This window comes from Mobula birostris, chromosome 11 (assembly GCF_030028105.1).
Source record: "Mobula birostris isolate sMobBir1 chromosome 11, sMobBir1.hap1, whole genome shotgun sequence".
NCBI classification, from domain to species: domain Eukaryota; kingdom Metazoa; phylum Chordata; class Chondrichthyes; order Myliobatiformes; family Myliobatidae; genus Mobula; species Mobula birostris.
Genome location: NC_092380.1, coordinates 70,646,190 through 70,668,478, shown reverse-complemented (window position 1 = coordinate 70,668,478; position 22,289 = coordinate 70,646,190). Strand labels below are relative to the sequence as shown.

Genomic DNA, 22,289 nt, shown 5'->3' with positions numbered 1-22,289 from the left:
AACAAAGATCAAAATTTGCCCTGATAATGAAACAAGCATATGATAAGAATCTTTTCATGTCTCTGAGGTATCCGACAAGACTTAAAATTTTCCCTCCTAATTCTCCTCGTCATACTTTTTTTCATCCAAAAGCTGTACTAGATTTTGTTCAGGCTTTGCCTGCCACTGTTACTGACACCGCTGTTGAATGATCCACCTGAAAGGCTGTTTAGCTATTTGTATATTATTCGCATTTTGGAAAGAAGATTTATGAAGTCACTTGCATATTTCATCGACAGACTAATTAAAGAACACAGTGAGTTGTTCCTTATTGCATATTATTGGTTTTCCTTTGGAAAGATTTATGGATTAAGTATCTCTGCTCGAATGATCTCTGGACATTTTATGACTGAGGGAAGAAGATAAGGCGATTTGTTCCTTTAATTTAATACTTCGTAGCTAATTGGTAGTTTTTCCTACTAATAGGGCTTTTTATATATTTTTCTGTTCTATTATAACATTTTATAATTGAATTTAAAGCTTTTTTAGGGAATTAATATTAAACTTAAATATGGCGCTGGTTTTTCTCTCTAAGAGATAACTATTTTGGTTCTTTCTTGTTTATCAGTTGATGGAATGTAAATACCTTTTTTTCCTGAGACTTTATTGTCTTTTTCACAAGGTCACTCTACTTTTTTACTAAATGGGGGGAGGGAAAGAAAACACAGACAGAGCAGTCAGCAGCTTTGAATTCTATCGTAGATCGCCTGCCTTTTTTGGGTTTCCGGGTGTGGGTGGGTTGGTTTAGAGTTAGTTTTTTCCCATTGGTTGGTTCCGGAGCATGCGTGTTTTTTATTTGGTTGTATTCTTCATCACCGCCATCTTTGATCATCCTGCATTGGTATGTGCTTTGTGCATGTATAAAGTAGAATGAACTTATAGTATGCTGTTCAAACGGATTAAAATAATAAGTTGGAATGTATGTGGTTGGAATCATCCTATTAAATGAAAGAAGACTTTTAAAATTATTAACCGATTCCAACCTGATATAATTTTTGCTCAAGAGACACATATCAGGGCGGGAGTTCAAAATAGATTTTTTAGATGGTGGAATGGTTTGCAATTCCACTCTACTTCTCAGAGTAAAACAAAAGGCGTGTCTATTTTCATTAAACCTAATATATTTATTCAAGAGGATATTGAATCAGATTCTAATGGTAGATTTTTAATTGCTAAAGGAACAATCTATAATAGAAAAGTTGTTTTGGTTAATTTGTATAGTCCTAACTTAGATGTTCCTTCTTTTTTTAAAAAGGTATTTGCTTTACTGCTTGACTTAAATGAATATATGTTCAGAATGGGTGGGGATTTTAATTGTTGTTTAAATCCTATGATTGATAAGAGCTCAACCAATCAGCGACTTCCAAATCGATCCGCGTCATTTATTAATTCCTTTTTGATTGATTTTGGGTTGATTGATTTGTGGAGGTATCTTCATCCCGACAATAGAGAATATCCTTTCTTCTTATATGTTTATAAAAAATTTGAGGATCGATTGTATTATAATCGATCCCCGCTTCTTGCCTAGTGTTAAAACCTGCGAATACGGCGCTATTGCTATATCTGATCATGCGCCTCTGAGTTTGTCTTTTGAATTTGATGATGTCACTCTTGCCCGCCTACCTGGCCTATGTCTCAGACATTATTGCAAAACTCTGACTTTGTCACTTTCATTGAAACCCAGATAAAGGAATTTTTTCTTTTTAATGATATAGGGGGTATGTCTAAATTAGTTATATGGGATACATTTAAAGCATTTTTATGCGGTCAGATTATTTCTTATTCAGCTAAACTTAAAAAACAAACTAAAGCAGAATTAGATAGAATTTCAAAACAAATTAAAGATTTAGATAATATTTATGCAATTTCCCCCAATACTGATTTATTTAAACAAAGGGTGGAATTTCAATCACAATATAACCTGTTATTAACTCATCCCATTGAAGGTTATTTGCTTAAGTTAAAGAGCCAATTTTATATGTCTGGAGATAAAAATAATGAACTGCTTGCATCTCAATTAAAAATGGCTGCAGCCAAAAGGCAAATCATGAAAATTTGTAGGAAAGATGGTACCTTAGCTCAGGAATATGAGGAAATTAATAAGATTTTTCAAGACTTTCATGCTGAGCTATATAAATCTCAATGTCTGTTAGATTCCTCTAAAATGAATGCCTTTTTACAAAAGGTTGTTTTTCCTAAAATCTCGGCTGAGGATCAAAGATTCTCGATGCTCAAATTACTGAAGCCGAAATTCATAAAGCTATTTTTTCAATGCAATCTGCTAAGTCCCCAGGACTTGATGGCTATCCTGTAGAATTTTATGAAAAATTTGGAAAGTTGCTCTCTCCGTATATGTTGGAAATGTTTAAGGATTCTTTTGTGAAAGGTGACTTACCCTCTACTTTTTATGAGGCCTCTATTTCTTTAATTCTTAAAAAAGATAAAGATCCTACTGACTGGGCTTCATACACACCTATTTCATTACTGAATGTTGACGCTAAGATCTTGTCAAAGATAATGGCCAATCGGTTGGAAAATATTTTGGGTAAAATTATTTGTAAAGATCAAACAGGCTTTATAAAGGATCGCTATTCCTTTTCAAATGTTCAGAGACTACTTAACATTATATATTCATCCTCTTCTAAAATTCCACAATGTGTTGTACCTTTGGATGCTGAAAAAGCGTTCGGCCGAGTCGAATGGAAATATTTATTCAATGTTTTAGAGAAATTTGGCTTTGGTGTTAATTTTAATAATTGGATTAAAATGATATATAAAGCCCCTATTGCTACTGTTGTTACTAACAATTGTAGGTCTCCTTTTTTTCAGCTTTCACGGGGGACAAGGCAGGGCTGTCCATTAAGTCCTTTGTTGTTTAATTTAATATTAGAACACCTTGCTATTGCTCTTCGTGAGGCTAAAAATATCCATGGGATATTTGTGAATGAGACCATGCATAAGGTCTCTCTTTATGCTGATGATTTATTGGTTTATATATCTAATCCTGATGAATCCATTCTTGTCCTGTTAAAATTATTTAAGGAATTCGGGGGTTTTTCAGGATATTCACTTTTTAGTAAAAGTGAATTGTTTCCTTTAAATGATGTTTCTATATATGATAATACTCCTTTTAAAGTTTCAGACTCTTTTAGATATTTAGGTATTGTAATTACTAAAAAATATAAGGATCTTTATAAAGCTAATTTTGTTCCCTTAGTAGATTCTTTGAAGTATTTATTTAGTAGATGGAGTCCACTTACATTTTCACTTGTTGGTCATATTCATATAGTTAAAATGATGATTCTACTGAAATTTTTATATTTATTTCAGAATATTCCTGTTTTTTTGACTAGGAAGCTTTTTGATCGGATTGATTCTATTATTTTATCTTTTATTTGGAATAATAAAAGACCAAGAATTAGTAAATGTCATTTACAAAAATTGAAAAAGGATGGAGGTCTTGTTTTGCCTAATTTTAGAATGTATTATTGGGCTGTTAATCTGCGATATATGTCTTTTTGGTTATACTGGGTTGATAAGAGTGATTGGCCAATTTGGGTAGACCTGGAACTAAAAGTTCTACAACAGTTTTATTTAACCTCGTTATTGGGGGCTCCTTTACCTATGCAATTAGGTAAAGTTGTTAATTTAAACTTATATCCTGTGATTAAGTATTCTTTACAAATTTGGCTCCAATTCTGCAATTTTTTTAATCTTAAAAAATTTAAACTTTGTAGCTTAATTTACCAAAATTACTTTTTTAAGCCTTCTTTGAGTGATACAATTTTTCTACTTTGGAAAAATAAAGGTATTAATTCTTTCTTGGATTTATTTAAAAAAGATAGATTGATGTCCTTTGAACAATTAATTGAGAAATATTCTCTTTCATACTCACACTTTCTGCAATACCTTCAAGTTAGACACTTTTTACAAAAATATTTAAGTAATTTCTCTTACATATTGGAGGCTGACCTGTTAGATGCTATTATGAGTATGAATCCTTTGATTAAGGGTTCTATTGGAAGAATTTATAATTTACTATTACAATGGGATAAGCGTCCTTTGTCTAAGGTTAAACAAGATTTGGAAAAGGAACTTAATTTGACTTTTATGACGGAGGATTGGATGAGGATATTGAAGTTGGTTAACTCTTCTTCAATTTGTGCCAGCCATTCATTGATTTAATTTAAAATTGTACATCATTATCATTTGACAAAGGAGAGACTTTCTAAAATCTTTCCTAATGTTGATAGTCATTGTGATAGATGGAAAACTGAGATAGCTACACTGACACATATGTTTTGGTCGTGTTCTATATTGGAACAGTTCTGGAAGTCGGTTTTCGCAACAATTTCTAAAGCACTTAAAATTAATTTACAACCTAATAAATTAACTGTGCTTTTTGGAATAGTTCCTCAAAATATTCATGGTATTTCTGTGTCTGACCAACATGTTATTGCATTTGTTACATTGATAGCTAGGAGGGCCATTTTGTTGAAGTGGAAGGATACATCAGCTCCCACTTTGTCACATTGGTTCTCTCAAGTGATGCTATGTCTTAGTTTGGAGAAAATTAGAAGTCGAACCTTTGAACCTTTATTTGATTTTGAGAAAAGATGGGGGTCATTTGCTCATTATTATCATTTGAGTTAATTGATATAATTTTTCCACGACCTAATTGTAAATTCTTTTAGTATATTTTCTTTTCTTGCTGGCGGTTTGATGTTTATTTTTAGAAGCTTTTTGTATGACGCATGGCTCCGGGGTTGTACACCTAATGGGTTCTCTTTTTTTTCTCACTTTTCTGTTCAGTAGGTTTTTTTGTTATCACAAAATTTTGTTTTCAATCTTTAAGATGATGGTTTTTTTTGAGGCATTGTAAGTGTTGTTACTTTGATGTACTCATGTTATTTTTCCTATATATACAATAAAAAGATTTGAAAAGAAAGAAAGAAAAGAACAAGCACTTGAGGTCACAGGAAGAACATGTAAAGTCCTTACACATAGTGGCAAAATGAATGCTGTGATAGTGTTACACAAATCGCTCCACTGCTGTGCCACCCCAAAAGGTTATTGGCATTGTTGCCATGTCTCCCAGCTGAGCCTCTTTTGCCACGTAATTCAGTCTTCAGTTCACTAATACTTACAAAATCATAGATTATAGAGTCATACAGCATAGAAACTGACAGTTTGGACCATTAAGTCTGTACCGACCATTGATCATCCATTAATACTAATCCCATTTTATTCTGATTGGACTCTATCGCTCACTAACACACTGAGGACAATTTACAATAGCCAAGTAACTTGCCATCCCACATTTGGGCTAAGATTAGAATAACCAGAAGAGAGCAATGTAGCCACAAGAAGAGTATCCTGCACAAACCCTGCACAGGCAGAACCAGAGATTGGAGTTTATACTGGAGTGTGACCTAGAAGAATATGAGATGTGCCACTGAAAAGCACTTCATTCCTTTCCCCATGAAGCTAGCAAACTATGGGACGATGTGGGTAATAGTAAACATCCAAAAGATTTTTACATAAAATTTCCACTTGAGACCCTAGTTCTCTTGTTTAAGAATCCCACCCATAATATACAGACTTCTTACTGTGTCTATTCTTACTCCCTCATCACCTGAAGGCCCTAATGTTCCTTCAAAAACAACTTTGCACAACCTTATATAGGAGTAACAATGTTAGGTACATGGTAATTTTGATGTGCATGATTATTGAGTCAAACAGAAGACATTTTAAATAGACATTATCACATATGGCAATATAAAAGTTAAATCGTTAAAGATGTTATATGCAAAACAGGTCATTGTAAATAAAATGAAATAATACCTTAGAATTTGTTTCTTTCATTCATTCTATTATAGTTATTGGATTTATTGAGTATGCCTGCAAGAAAATGAATCTCAGTGTTGTCTATGGTGACATTTTTGTACTTTGATAATAAATTCACTTTGGATACCTCTTGCTGCTGAATCAAGAAAGAACAAGGAATGAATTTTAAATTATTTTTATTGCAGTCTTGATACCCAGAGGTCGGTGAAGTCCAGAGGATGAAGATGAAGGACAAGGTCTAGAGATCAGTGAATCTAGGGGTAGAGGTAGAGGCCCAAAGGTCAAAGCCTTTGACCTTTGACCGGTTGCTTGTCCGGAGGTCAGAAGCGTAATGTCTGTAAGTCTGGGAAAGACTGGAGATCGGAGGCCCGATGTCTGTGAGTCTGAGTGTCCAGGACCAAGGACTGGAGGCCTGGTGGCAGCATGCCCTGAGATTGGAGTCATGAGTGTGTGTGTGTGTGTGTGTGAGAGAGAGAGAGAGAGAGTGGATGGATAGGACGGATAGGAGGGGTAAGAGGGTGGGGAAGTGGCTTGACTTGCTATTGTTTTGTTATTACTGTTGTTGCTGCAGCTTGTGCTCTTCTTGTGAACATTGTGGGCATGCAACATTGGCACCTGAATGCGTAATGACACTTGCCTTATGTTTCAATGTACATGAGGAAAATAAATCTGAATCAAAAGTAGAAGATAAGTATACTTCAGTGAACCCTTTATAATGATAAATGCTAGCATTTACATAAAGCTTTAATTTATTTGCATGTTTTGATTTGATAGAATATAGCCGGCATTTTAAGAAATGGAAATAGCAATATTAATTTCTACTCTTTCCTGTTACATTATCTCGATACATGGTTAATTATTTTGTTTAACAGACAAGTACTTGCTTTATAATATTGGCTCAGCCATGGTTGATTGCTGAGCAGTTGTGCAGAATTGTCTTTAATTTTTGCGTAAGTGTTCTTGACTTTTTATGTAACATTAGATAATTTTATTTAGAATTTATTAGCATGATCATACAGAACAATGTAAATAAATGTAATTAATAATTAAATGGAGACACACTTGTTCAAATGTTCTTCCCAGAAACTGGCCTTGAAGGGGTTAGTGTTTGCAGTATTGCTGCTAATTTTGACAATATGACATAGTCAGATATTTGATATTAATATGTAGACAGAAATTTGATTCCCTTAAGCTGTCATGTTACCCATAAATTCTATCTTGAACACTTGTATGAAAAAAGTTGCTGGAAATTTTAAATAAAATCAGAAGCTCTTTCCCAGTTCTGCCAAAGAATTGTTGATCTGAAATGTTAATTCTGTTTCCTCTTTCCCAGATGTTATTTGACCTGAGTGATCTCAACACTTCCTGTTCACTACCAGTGAATGTTAATTACACAATACCTCAATTTTGAAATTCTTACTACTTTTTTTTAATCAATGCTTCCATTGTTTTGCTTTGTCCTGTGGGTTCCTCTTCCCCACCACACCCTCAGGATATCTATGCTCCATAAGTCTAGCTGCTTGTTCATGCTTGAATTGAAGTAGCACACCACTGAGTTCCAGGCTTTCACTGAATTATTGTGCTTTCAGCTGTCAAGGCCAATTTTCCTCTCTAACCCACTTGGCTGTCTACTTGTCTTTCTTTTCAGATTTTCAGGTATTCAGAGAGCAACACTTCCTCTGCCTTTCAGCAGTTTCTCCCAACTCCTTACAAGCTTCTTTTTGAAATCTTCCCTTATACCCTCAGAGGCCACTTTATTGGGTATGTCCTATACCTAATAGTGCAACCAACGAGTGCATGTTTCTGGGCTTCTGCTGCTATAGTCATAGTCATACTTTATTAATCCCGGGGGAAATTGGTTTTCTTTACAGTTGCACCATAAATAATAACTAGTAATAGAACCATAAATAGTTAAATAGTAATATGTAAATTATGCCAGTAAATTATGAAATAAGTCCAGGACCAGCCTATTGGCTCAGGATGTCTGACCCTCCAAGGGAGTTGTAAAGTTTGATGGCCACAGGCAGGAATGACTTCCTATGACGTTCAGTGTTGCATCTCGGTGGGATGAGTCACTGGCTGAATGTACTCCTGTGCCCACCCAGTACATTATGTAGTGGATGGGAGACTTTGTCAAAGATGGCATGCAACTTAGACAACATCTTCTTTTCAGACACCACCGTGAGAGAGTCCAATTCCATCCCCACAACATCACTGGCTTATGAATGAGTTTGTTGATTCTGTTGGTGTCTGCCACCCTCAGCCTGCTGCCCCAGCACACAACAGCAAACATGATAGCACTGGCCACCACAGACTCGCAGAACATCCTCAGCATCGTCCGGCAGATGTTAAAGGACGTCAGTCTCCTCAGGAAATAGAGACGGCTCTGACCCTTCTTGTAGACAGCCTTAGTGTTCTTTGACCAGTCCAGTTTATTGTCAATTCGTATCTTGTAATCCTCCACCATGTCCACACTGACCCCCTGGATGGAAACAGGGGTCACTGGTACCTTAGCTCTCCTCAGGTCTACCACCAGCTCCTTAGTCTTTTTCACATTAAGCTGCAGATAATTCTGCTCACACCATGTGACAAAGTTTCCTACTGTAGCCCTGTACTCAGCCTCATCTCCCTTGCTGATGCATCCAACTATGGCGAGTCATCAGAAAACTTCTGAAGATGACAAGACTCTGTGCGGTAGTTGAAGTCCAAGGTATAAATGGTGAAGAGAAAGGGAGACAAGACAGTCCCCTGTGGAGTCCCAGTGCTGCTGATCACTCTGTCGGACACACAGTGTTGCAAGCACACGGAATGTGGTCTGTCAGTCAGGTAATCAAGAATCCATGATACCAGGGAAGCATCCACCTGCATCACTGTCAGCTTCTCCCCCAGCAGAGCAGGGCGGATGGTGTTGAACGCACTGGAAAAGTAAAAAAACATGACCCTCACAGTGCTCGCTGGCTTGTCCAGGTGGGCGTAGACACGGTTCAGCAGGTAGACAATGGCATCCTTAACTCTTAGTCGGGGCTGGTAGGCGAACTGGAGGGGATCTAAGTGTGGCCTGACCATAGGCCGGAGCAGCTCCAGAACAAGTCTCTCCAGGGTCTTCATGGTGTGGGAGGTCAATGCCACCGGTCTGTAGTCATTGAGGCTGCTAGGGTGCGGCGTCTTCGGCACGGGGATGAGGCAGGACGTCTTCCACAGTACAGAAACCCTCTGGAGCCTCAGGCTCAGGTTGAATACATAGCCAAGTACTCCACATAGCTGAGGGGCACCGGCTTTGAGCACCCTGGTACTGACACCATCCGGTCCTGCAGCATTGCTTGGGTTGAGATGTTTCAGCTGTCTTCTCACCTGTTCAGCTGTGAAGCCCACCGTGGTGGTTTCGTGTGGGGAAGCGGTATAGTCATGAGGGCAGGGTGGCGGACTGTGAGGAGGGGTAGGAGGGGAGAGTGGAATATGTGTTGGTTGGGGGCCGACAACAGATGGCTCATGTGTGGGATGGGCAGGGGCTACACTGTCAAATCTGTTAAAGAACAGGTTAAGTTCATTGGCCCTGTACACACTGCCTTCCCCTCCTCTGTTGCTAGTTTGCCGGAACCCAGTGATGGTCCTCATTCCCCTCCAGACCTCTCTCATGTTGTTCTGCTGGAGTTTCCACTCAAGCTTCCTCCTGTACCTGTCTTTAGCCTCCCTGATCCTGGCTTTCAGGTCCCTCTGTATCGCCCTCAGCTCCTCCCTATTTCCATCTCTAAGCACCCTTTTTTTAGTGTTCAGGATGTCCTTAATGTCCTTTGTCACCCATGGCTTGTTATTTGAATAACAAAGGACAGTTCTTGTCGGAACACTGCAGTCCACACAGAAGTTGATGTAATCAGTGATGCACTCTGTGAGCCCATCAATATCCTTTCCATGTGGCTCACAGAGTGCCTGCCAGTCTGTCACCTCAAAACAACCTTGGAGCACCTCATAAGCCTCCTCCGACCATTTTCTCACTGTCCTCGAGTTTGCAGGTTTACTCTTCACCAGAGGCACATAGCAGGGTTTTAGATGCACCAGGTTGTGATCTGACCTTCCCAGTGGGGGGAGGGGAGAGGAGCTGTATGCATCCTTAACGTTAGCGTGCATCAAATCCAGAGTCCTCTCCCTCCTGGTTGTACAGCTGACATACTGCGTGAAGTTGGGCAGTGTTCTAGCCATGGTAAACTGGTTGAAGTCACCCGAGATGGTAATGAGGGCACTCTGGTGCGGGGTTTGTAATCTGGCTATGACGGTGTAAATGCTGTACACGCCGATGTCGGGTTGGCAGAGAGAGGGATGTACACAATAACCACAATTGCACGTGAGATTTCTCTTGGCAAATAATATGGCCGGAGTCCAACAGCAAAAAGTTCAATATCCGGGCTACAGACATCGTAATATGCCCAGGATTGCACCATCTGTTATTTACCAGAACCGCCAGCCCCCCTCCTTTATGCTTACCGCTCTCAGTGCAATTCCGGTCAGCTCGCACGGTCTGGAAGCCCTCTATGGAAACGTTTTGATCGGGTATGTCCTCATGCAGCCACGTCGCAGTGAAGCACATGACACTGCGCTCCCGAACTGTTCTCTGACTCCTGACAAGCGCAGTCAGTTCGTCCATTTTATTCCCCAGCCATCTCACATTTCCCATGATAAGAGAGGGGAGACAAGGCTTATAACTTCCCTTCTCCAAAAGCCTCTGTTGTCTCGACCTGGTCCTCTTCCCTCGCCTTTTTGATCCCCCTCTGCATCCTCTGTGTGTTTTCCTCCAGATTTCAGCTGGTATGCCCGCTGCCCTGTTCGCTAAACCGGCGGGCATGAGCGCAATCAATTGGTCCCTGGAATACACAATGCAGCCATCCTGCTGCCACGCTAACAAGACGTGTCCGAATGTAACTAATTCCAGCGCTAAAAAAACAAGTAAAACTCTCTCCACCAGCATGTTAGAGAGGGTGCAGCTTCAACGTGTTACCGTGAGAAAAAAAATACAACAAATTACTAAGTTAAAAAGTTTAAAAGTAAGAAACTGTGGAGCAACTGTGACCGGCTGCATGCGCACAGGTTCAACCTGTTACTCGTTCAGTGAAGCTCTTCTCCACACCACTGTTGTAATGCGTGATTATTTGCACTATTGCCACTTTCCTGTCACCTTGAACCAGTATGGCCATTCTCCTATAACCTCTCTCACTAACAAGGAGTTTCCACCCACAGAACTGCCATTCACACCATTCTCTGTAAACTCTAAAGACTGTTGTGCAGGAGGTCAGCAGTTTCTGAGATGCTCAAACCACACCATATGCACCGACAATCATTCCACAGTGGAAGTCACTTAGATCACATTCCTTCCCCATTCTGATGTTTGATCTGAACAACAATTGATTCTCTTGGCCATGTCTGCAAGCTTTTATGCATTGAGTTGCTGCCATATGAGTGACTGATTAATAAGCAGGTGTACAGGTGTACCTAATAAAGTGGCCACTGAATATACTTTCACTCTTGACAGCATACAGTGAATCAGATTGAACTCTCTCCTGGTCCAAAGCTTTCTTTCTAAGGTGTGGCAATCTGTAAATGGGACTTGAACTGCAATTAGTTCAGGGTTTGCATAATTCTACCATGCCATACACCACACTTCCTAAGAGAAGTGGGGAGAACTCACAGTCTGCCAGTTATATGCTGGTCTAGGCAGTAACCAGTTTAGACCAGCACTCACAGTATAGCAGCACAGGGGCTGCTGCCTCACCAGAATTCTGGGATCAATTCCACCCTCCAGTGCTGCCTGCACACTCCCAGTGGCAGTGTAGGTGTCCCAAGTGCTCTGTTACCTCCCACATCCTAATCACGTGTGAACTGGTAAGCTAATTGGCCAAGGCATCCTGTTCCTACCATGTAGGTGGTTGCTACAGTATGGAGGGTGAGAGGAGAAAGTGGAAAGAACAAATTATGATAAGTACGGAGTCGGAAGGCTGAAGGGCCTGATTCCATACTGTCTCTCTCTCTCTCTATCTCTCTCTCCCCCTCTCTGTCTCGCTCTCTCTTTCTCCCCCTTTCTCTCTCTCTCTCTCTTTCTCCCCTTCTCACCCTCTCTCTCTCTCTTTCTCCCCCCCTCTCTCTCTCTGTCTCTCTCTCTCCCCCTTCTCTCTCTGTGACTCTCTCTCTTTCTCCCTCTCTCTCTCTCTGTCTCTTATCTCTCTGTCTCTCTCTCTTTCTCTTTCTCCCCCCTCTCTCTCCCTCTCTGTCTCTCTCTCCCCCCTCTCTCTCTGTGACTCTCTCTCTTTCTCCCTCCGTCTCTCTCTCTGTCTCTTCTCTCTCTCTCTCTGTTTCTCCCTCTCTGCCTGTCTCTCTTTCTCTCTCTCCCCCATCTCCTCTCTCTCTTCTCTCCCTCTCTGTCTCTTTCTCCCTCTCTCTCTCTCTTTCTCCCTCTCTCTCTCTGTCTCTCTTTCTCCCTGTCTCTGTGTGTGTGTGTCTCTCTCTCTTTCTTTCTCCTTCTCTGTCTGTCTGCCTGTCTCTCTCTTTCTCCCTCTCTGTCTGTCTGACTGTTTCTCTCTCCTCAGACTCAGCTCAACAGGCAAGAAGATGCAGAAGCTCTAAGTAGGATTTTAGCATTTTTTCTCTATATTTTGTCTGTTAGTGGGGTGAGAATGGGTCTAGGTTAATGGTATGTTATCTGTGCGACATGTGGGAATTCTGGGATACCTCCAGTCTCCCTGCATGAAGTGCACTGAGCTGCGGCTCCTTAGAACTGGAGCAACTCATTGACCTTCGGCTCAAACTGGAGAATGAGGAGACTCAGGGAGGTAGTCATCCCTAAGCTGCAGGAGGCAGCTGGCGGGGAGACTGATAGAAGAGGGATAGGAAATAGGCAGCCAGTGTGGAACACCTCTGTGTCTATTCCCCTCATTAATAAGTATAGCTCTTCAGACATCATAGAGGGGTTGACCTATCGGGGGGAGCTGCAGTGACCAGATCTCTGTAACTGAGTCTGGTGCTGTGGCTCAGAAGAGAAGAGAAGTGAGAAGGACTGAAGTAGTGATAGGAATAGAGACGAGATTCTGTGGATGTGATAGAGACACCTGGATGGTTTGTAGCCTCCCAGGCAATGTTCCCTCTAAGGTCTGCGCGTGTGTGCACGCACACATCTTTTGCTACTAGCACACAAAGGAATTTAAACTGCGCACAAAAGGTTGTCACCCTCTACCTCGTTGGCATGTTAAGTATATTTCATGATAATACACAATCACATTTCCTTTTCTGGTTTGTGATGCCAACAGCGTTGACACAAGGAGTTTGCAATGATTTGTCTGCAGATTTTAGAACTGGCATGTTTATACTGCTTTATTGAAGAAATTATTCAGTATACACATGTTGCTGTCACTGGGCAAAAAATTGCACAGCACAAGATTTTTGCACACACCGGTCACTTCAAATTAGAGGGAACATGGCTCCCAGGTGCCAAGGTCAGGGATGTCTCAGTTTGGGTCCACACCATTATAAGGGGGGAGGGTGAGCAAATAGACACTGTGGTACACTTTGTTACCAATGACATAGGCAGGAAAAGGGAAGAGGTCCTGAGGAGAGAATACAGGGAATTAGGTAGAAAGCTGAAAAGCAGGACCTCTAGGGTAGTAATCTCTGGATTGTTGCCCATGCCATACACCAATGAGGGTAAGAATAGGATGAATGTGATAATGTAATAACGTAGATAAATGTGTGGCTAAGGAATTGGTGCAGGGGGCATGGTTTCAGATTTCTAGATCATTGGGATCTTTTCTGGGAAAGGTATGGCCTGTAAAAAAAGGATGGCTTGCACCTGAACCAGAGGGGTCCAATATCCTTGCGAGCAATGTTGCTGAAGCTGTTGGGGAGGGTTTAAACTAATTTGGAAGGGGTATGGGAACCAGAGTAATAGGGCTGAGGATGGAGCAGTTGGTAGACAAGTCAATGCAGCATATAGTGAGATTGTGAGGAAGGATGGGCAGATGATAGAGCAAAGCTGCAGTCTGTGGGTTAAGTTGAAATGTAACATTGGAGCAAGATCAGTGATGAATACAGGATCGAAGGTGTTATATTCAAACGCAAGCAGAATATGGAATCAGGCGGATGATCTTGTAGCACAGTTAGAGATGGGCAGGTATGACGTTCTGGGCATTACTGAGACATGGCTGAAAGAAGGTCATAGTTGGGAGCTTATCATCCATGGATACACATTGTATTGAAAGGACAGGCAGAGGGGTTGGGGTGGCTCTGTTGGTAAAAGAAATGAAATCAAATCCATAGAAAGAGGTGACAACAGATGTAGAAGACCAACAAGTTACATTTTGTGGCAGGTCTTATTAGAAACTGGAGGTGAGATGAAAAAGAGACAGGCAGCTACAGCATGGTAACAGGCAATCTTCCCTCTAACTTGTAAAGATCAGTGTATGCAAAAATCTTATGCTGTGCAATTTTTGCCCAGTGACAACATTTATGCACTGAATTTTTGATTGGAAGTAAACCTGAAGCTATCTTAACGATAGTAAACTGCCAAGTCCAGTTTGTTGTTTAAAAGAAATAAAATAATGCACAACAGTGAGTCTTACTTCTCATATACCAAATGACAGCATGTAACAATACACATCAAAGTTGCTGGTGAACGCAGCAGGCCAGGCAGCATCTCTAGGAAGAGGTACAGTCGAAGTTTTGGGCCGAGACCCTTCGTCAGGACTAACTGAAAGAAGAGCTAGTAAGAGATTTGAAAGTGGGAGGGGGAGGGGGAGATCCAAGATGATAGAAGAAGACGGGGGGGGCGGGGGGAGGGATGGAGCCAAGAGCTGGACAGTTGATTGGCAAAATGGATATGAGAGGATCATGGAACAGGAAGCCCAGGGAGAAAGAAAAGGGGGAGGGAGGGAAACCCAGAGGATGGGCAAGGGGTATAGTGAGAGGGACAGAGGGAGAAAAAGGAGAGAGAGAGAAAGAATGTGTGTATATAAATAAATAACAGATGGGGTACGAGGGGGAGGTGGGGCATTAGCAGAAGTTTGAGAAGTCAATGTTCATGCCATCAGGCTGGAGGCTACCCAGACGGAATATAAGGTGTTGTTCCTCCAACCTGAGTATGGCTTCATCTTTACAGTAGAGGAGGCCGTGGATAGACATATCAGAATGGGAATTGGATGTGGAATTAAAATGTGTGGCCACTGGGAGATCCTGCATTCTCTGGCAGACAGAGCATAGATGTTCAGTGAAACGATCTCCCAGTCTGCGTCGGGTCTCACCAATATATAGAAGGCCACATCAGGAGCACCAGACGCAGTATATCACCCCAGCCAACTCACAGGTGAAGTGTCACCTCACCTGGAAGGACTGTCTGGGGTCCTGAATGGTGGTAAGGGAGGAAGTGTAAGGGCTAACATTGACTTCTCAAACTTCCACTAATGCCCCACCTTCCCCTCATACCCCATCCGTTATTTATTTGTATACACACATTCTTTTTCTCTATCTCCTTTTTCTCCCTCTGTCCTTCTCACTATACCCCTTGCTCATCCTCTGGGGTTCCCCCCCTTTTCTTTCTCCCTAGGCCTCCTGTCCCATGATCCTCTCGTATCCCTTTTGCCAATCAATTATCCAGCTCTTGGCTCCATCCCTCCCCCTCCTGTCTTCTCCTATCACTTTGGATCTCCCCCTCCCCCTCCCACTTTCAAATCTCTTACTAGCTCTTCTTTCAGTTAGTCCTGACGAAGGGTCTCAGCCTGAAACGTCGACTGTACCTCTTCCTAGAGATGCTGCCTGGCCTGCTGTGTTCATCAGCAACTTTGATGTGTGTTGCTTGAATTTCCAGCATCTGCAGAATTCCTCGTGTTTGCATGTAACAATATCACCCTTCTCACATTATTAAAGTTGTTTGAAATGGTCATTAAGCCACTCCGCCTTAAATGAACGAGCAGTTCTTTTGCACTTCATGCCCTTTGCTTCCTTGGAATTCAACACAGTGAATCAATAATTTCTTCAATAAAAACAGTATACATAAGCCAGTTCTAAAATCTACAGACAAATCATCACAAACTCCACATTGTCGACAGAGTCTGGAAAAGGAAATGTGTTTGTGTACGACTGTGAAATATACTGAACATGCCAATGAGGTAGAGGGTGATAACCTTTTGTACGGAGTTTTGAATTGAATTGACTTTACTTCACTTTACTTTACTTTATTGTCGCCGAACAATTGATACTAGAGTATACAATCATCACAGCGATATTTGATTCTGTGCTTCGCGCTCCCAGGATTAGAAATCAATAGTAAATATTAAAAATTTAAATTATAAATCATAAATAGAAAATAGAACAGGGAGAGTAAGGTAGTGCAAAAAAACCGAGAGGCAGGTCCGGATATTTGGAGGGTACGGCCCAGATCCGGGTCAGGATCCGTTCAGCAGTCTTATCACAGTTGGAAAGAAGCTGTTCCCAAATCTTTATTTCTTACATCCTTCACATACATGAGGAGTAAATATCTTTATGTTACGTCTCCATCTAAATGTGCAATGTGCAATTATAGTATTTTATAATAAATAGGTCAATGTAAAATCAGCATGAGTTAATCAGTCTGATTGCCTGGTGGAAGGAGCTGTCCCAGAGCCTGTTGGACTTTTATGCTGCGGTACTATTTCCTGGACGGCAGCAGCTGGAACAGTTTGTGGTTGGGGTGACTCAGGTCCCCAATGATCCTTCGGGCCCTTTTCTTACACCTGACTTTGTAAATGTCCTGAATCATGGGAAGTTCACAACTACAGATGCACTGGGCTGTCCGCAGAGTCCTGCGATTAAGGGAGGTACAGTTCCCATACCAGGCAGCGATGCAGCCAGTCAGGATGCTCCCAATTGTGCCCCTGTAAAAAGTTCTTAGGATTTACATTCTTTTGTGTGCTAGTAGCAAAAGATGTATGCATGCACACCTTACAGGGAATATTGGTAACAGGCCCTTCTGGCCTACCAATCTTGCACCACACAATTACATCCATCTGTATGTCTTTGGAATGTGGGAAGAACCACAGCATGTGGACACAGGGAAGCCCATATGGTCACGGGGAGAGCATACAAACAGCAGCAGAATTGAACGCAGGTTGCTTGTGCTGTAATAGCGTTACATGAACTGCTACACTACCATGCTGCCCTCAACTTGCCTCTTCTTTACCCAGTGGTTAATTAAGGGATGAAGGGCAATTTATTTTATAGCCAATTATATATCTATAATTCAACTCCTTTTTCATATAAGTACTTGTTTGATACTTTCAAATTCATGCTGGTTCTCGTAATCATTCTAGCCACCTGGTCCTCAATTATCAGAGTTTAACTTGTTCAATATTGTCCCTGGTACAAAGTATTTCAAAATTGTCTGTGTATCTCTGTTATAACATGCACCCAGCCATGCCATCTTCTGGGGTTTAGATGCTCTAACTTCCGGAATATAGATAGCTGGCGCGGCACCCTTAAAAAATTCAGGACTGTCCTGCTAATTGGCAGCCATATTTTGGGTGCCAAGAATTGATAATTTAAGGAGCACCTGGACGAAGCCCAATGCTCATTGCTCAATCATGAGCCCAATCAGAGATGTCGTCTAGCGTTTTGTTTTGTGCACAGTTCTCGATCCAGTTTTATTCTGTGTCTTAATCGTAGCCTCGGATACTCCAGCATTTGTGGCCAAACCATCCTTGTCAAGGACTCTCATCACCATACGAGTTTGGACCCAGCAGGGCCTCAGAGTCTTTCATCCACCGTGACAAGCCACAGCAAGAAGCTTCGCAGACAGAGCCTGGAGATGCACAACCTCCAGGAAGCCTTTTGTCAACATTTTCAAGGAGGAAGTCAAAGACACTTAGGGGAGTCTGTCAGTTGCTCTGCAGAGCATCTTCCAAACCCAGAGAGATTCAACGGTGACCCAGGCTCTTGCCGCAGCTTCCTCATTTAATGCTCATTAGTTTTCCAACTCCAGCCATCCCGGTTCCCTTTGGAGTGCGGAAAGGTGGCCTTCATTACCTCTCTCCTGGCCCGGGCCACTGCACATTGGGAACGAAGGTTGAAGGTTTGATCGGATTCGAAGGTGAGGAAGGTGTTCCATCACCCTGCCAGAGCCAGCTGAGCCTTGGACAGTCTGACGATGATTTGACAGGGCAAACGGTCAGCGGCCGACTATGCTATCAAGTTTCAGACCTTGGCCCAAGACAGTGGCTGGAACGGGGAGGCCTTGACCACTCTACACCACCACGGACTCTGAGATGAACTGACGGATGCCCTCGCCTTGGGATAACCAGCAGAGGACTTAGAGGTTTGATTGACCAATCCATTCATCAAGAGGTCAAAGAGGGTTAGCCCAAGGCCGGTCTCAGTGCATCACAGTTCCACCCCCAGTCTCAGACCGTGACCTCCTGCTCAGGATCCTGTCGAGCCCTTGCAAATTGGCCACATAAGAATCTCCGCCAATGAGTGGTTCTGGAGTTGAAGCCAGGGTTGCTGCTATTACTGTGGGGAAGCAGGTCATCTGCAGGTTGAAGATCCAAAGCTGCAGCCGTTGAGAGAACTATCAGGACCGTCTGGTGTTGGGAGGACTGTGATGATAGCAACCACTACCCACAACCTCACAGATTTTGGTGTCATGCTGAGGGCGGAGATCTCCTGGGGTAAAAACCGACGAGAGGTGAATGCGTTTTTGGGCTCTCGGGGGGAGCTGGAAATTTCCTGGACTTGGGGACTGCATGTCGGCTCAACATACCACTGCAGGAGTTGAGTCAGCCCATGCCTGCAACTGTCTTGGACGGCTGTCCACTTGGTTCCAGGCAGACAATGGTCTTGTGGATGAGGACAGACGATCATGCAGAGAACATTAGTTTCTATAATCATTGAGTCTCCTCATATACCCCTGATCCTTGGGCACCCTTGGCTGTCCCACAATAACCCTCCTGTGAACTGGAAGGAAGAGAGGATCATTGCATGGTCCAGTCGCTGCAAGAAGGTATGTTTTTGACATGGTGTTCCGACCCCCAGACTCTCCCGAGACCAGCAGCCGATGAGGGGGCAGACTTCTGTTCAGGGTAACCTGAAGCCTTCAGGGAACCTAGACCTGCCTTCAAGAGCAGACCAGCCAGCTCCAGTCTAAAGGCCCGTGTGAGTCCCAACCCTGTCCAGTCAGGGGTGCGTTGGAACTAGATCTCCAGTTCAGGAGCAAACCAAGGAGGTGCCCAAGCAGTCTGGAACTCCAGCCGCTAAGCCAGTTGCCAGCTCCCATCTAAGTGAAGGCTCCAAAACAGCCTAGTTCCAGAAGCACAAAGACCATCTGTCGCACCTTGTTGCCGATGTCTGAGGAGATGGACGAGGATTAGGACTGTGACTTAGCCTCTGTTTTCATTAAAGACTCTTGTGAACCTGTGGGGTCTGCTGAATCACCCCTGCTACCTAAGGAGCCTCAGGAGTCATCCTCAGAGCAAGGTTCGGGGGTAATAGCAACACTCAAGCCAGTAGAAATCCCTTCCATCTACAAGAATTTGGAAGAGGTCTTCAGCTAGGGAAAGGCCTCGACTCTTCCACCGCACCACTGTGCTATAGATCTACTGCCTGGTACTTGTCCTCTGCAAGGTTGATTACATGTACTCTCGGGACTGGAGAGAATGGCTATGGAGAGGTATATAAAGGAGGCTCTTGCCCTGGGATTCATTTGGCCCTCCACCTCTCCAGCTGGTGCTGGCTTCTTCTTCATACATAAAAGGATGGCAGCCTGCAGCCATGTATTGATTATAGAGGGATGAATCGCATAATGGTCAAGAATCATTACCTTCTTCTTCTCATAAACACTGCCTTTGAGAATCCCCAAGGGGCAAGTGTATTCTCAAAGCTAGACTTGTGGAGTGTGTACAATCTGGTTTGCATAAGGTCATACCTTCCAGGCCTTTAGAAGCGATGCGCTCTGGGATGCTCTCCATAACTACGCCTTTGTCTACTTGAATGACATCCTAATTTTCTCAAAGGCTGGGCTGCTTTCCCAGAACTCAAACAACAGTTTATGACAACACCCATTTTGGTTGGATCTAACCCGGATCTTCCCTTCATCATGGAGGTGGATGCCTCAGACATCAAAGTGGATGCAGCATTATCTCAACGGGCACCTTCGGACAATAAACTGCACCCGTGTGTGTTCTTTTCCAGATGACTGTCTCCAACAGAGGTGAACTACGACAATGGAAATCGAAACTGCTTGTGGTCAAGTTAGCTCTGGAGGAATGGCGTCATTAGCTTGAGGGGGCTGAGAGTGAATTGCAGGCAGGCCAGGTGATGTCTTTTCTTTAACTGCTTTAATTCCATCCTGACCTATCAACCAGGGTCATAGAACCAGAAACTGGATGCCTTGTTCTGTCAGTTCAACGAACCCAAAAGAGGAGCAGCCTACTGAAATTTTTTCCCAGTTTGGGGAATCGACACACTAGTTCACAAGCCTCAGGCTCAAGGGGAGATTCCTCAGAACGGCCCTCCAGGTTGGCTGTTCATTCCTAGTTCCATCCGATCTTAGGTTCTTCAATGGGGACATGCATTGAGAATGACCACTCACCCAGGGATTGCCAGGACCTTCGAGTTCATTACAAGAAGATATTGGTGGCTTGGAATGGTGAGGGAGGTGCGTCAATACGTGCAGGCATGCAAGGTGTGCGCCCGGAACAAGGAACCCTGCACTCAACCTCAAGGGCTCCTCCACCCTCTACCTGTTCTGGACAGATCATGGGCGCACAGCTCCATGAAATTTGTCATGGGTTTCCTCCTTCCAAAGGGAAGACTGTCGTCATGGTAATTGTACATTGTTTCTCGAGGGCCTGCAAATTCATCGCCTTAGACTGACTACCATCTGCAGCAGAGTCAGCCAAAATCGTCCCGCATCAGGTCTTCAGGATCCATGGTTTTCCAGTGAACATTGTGTCATATCACGGTCCGCAATTCATGTCATGTTTTTGGAGGGCGTTCTGCAAGCTGTTTGGGGTAACAACCAGTCTTTCCTCTGGGTTTCACCCACAGTCCAATTACCAGATGAACCAAGACTTGGAACGAACCCTCTCAGATGCCTGGCCTCTGAAAGGTTGGATGAGTTGTGTGACCACTTGATGTGGGCAGAGGTTGCCAACAACACTTTATGGCACTCGGCACACAGGATATCCCCTTTTGAATGCCATTTTGGGTATTTTCCATCACTCTCTCACTCTCCCTGAGCAGGAGACCGAGGCTGGGGTTCTTGCAGCGGAAGAGCTTGTCGACGTTGCAAGGAGAAATGGATTAGGGCAAGGGACATTTTGCTAGCTTCTGCTTGTAAGGCTGAAATAAAGGCGAACAGCAAATAAGACAGGGACCAGTTTTTCAGCCTGGGCAATGGGTCTGGTTGTTGACTCAGGATTTACCTCTCTGAGTGGAGCCTAGGAAATTGGCGCCCAAGTTCACTAGATCCTTTAAGATTCTCAGGAATGTAAACCTGGTGGCTTAGACCTTGTAGTTCCTCAAGACCCTCTAGATCAATCCCACTTTCCATATTTCCAAATTAAAACTCGTAAACATCAGCCCTTTAGTCCCACCACCATCCAGGTTTGTTGATGGGGAACAGGTCTTCACCATGAGAAGTACTTTGGATTCACAAACTGTTCAGGGTGTTCAGCAGTTCCTCATGGACTGGGAAGGATTCGGACCCAAGGAATGGTGCTGGGTTACTGAGAGGGACATTTTGAATCCAGGTCTCATCCATGACTACCATCACCGTCTCTCCGAGCTTCCAGGGCCATCAGAAGTCAGCCGTAGGGGAGGGGGTCCTGTCACAACACACACCCGACCACACCAGCTTCCGGGGTTTAGGCCTCTAACTCTCCAGAATATGGATACCCTTGAAAGATTCAAGATGGTCCCTGTAATTGGCAATCACATTTTGGGGGCCAAGAATTGAGCATTTAAAGAACAACTGAATGGAGCTCAGTTGTAAGCCCAACCAGAGATAACATCTAGCATTCTGTTTTGTGCTCAGTTCTCAATCTAGTTTTATTCCATGCCTCGAATCTAGCCTCAGATCCTCCAGCATTTGAGTGAAAAGCATCCTTGCCAAGGACTCTAATCACAATCTCAGTTTCGAGGATAAAGAGGCAAAAGACACATACTGTAAAGTTGTTTCAGGTACTGCAGCCGTGTTCTCACATTGACACGAACCAGATATTCCAATGCTGCTGTCACCCTGCTACTCCCCTTTATTTTCATATAACCAAGTATTTTGATCTGCAGGATGTGGAGCCTCCACCAGGTTTTTCTTTTCTGGTTATATCAAAATCATATGACTTTATATTGACCTTATCTATTTTGACATCCATTCGTGCCTCCATCATGCTGGTGGTTGATTT

General features: G+C 42.9%; 1 long non-coding RNA gene across 4 annotated transcripts in view; it reads right to left on the bottom strand.

Moving 5' to 3' along the window:
- Window positions 1-22,289, bottom strand: part of LOC140205174 (uncharacterized) — a 182,480-nt gene that overhangs the window by 30,409 nt on the left and 129,782 nt on the right. The gene's annotated exons all lie outside the window — the stretch shown is intronic.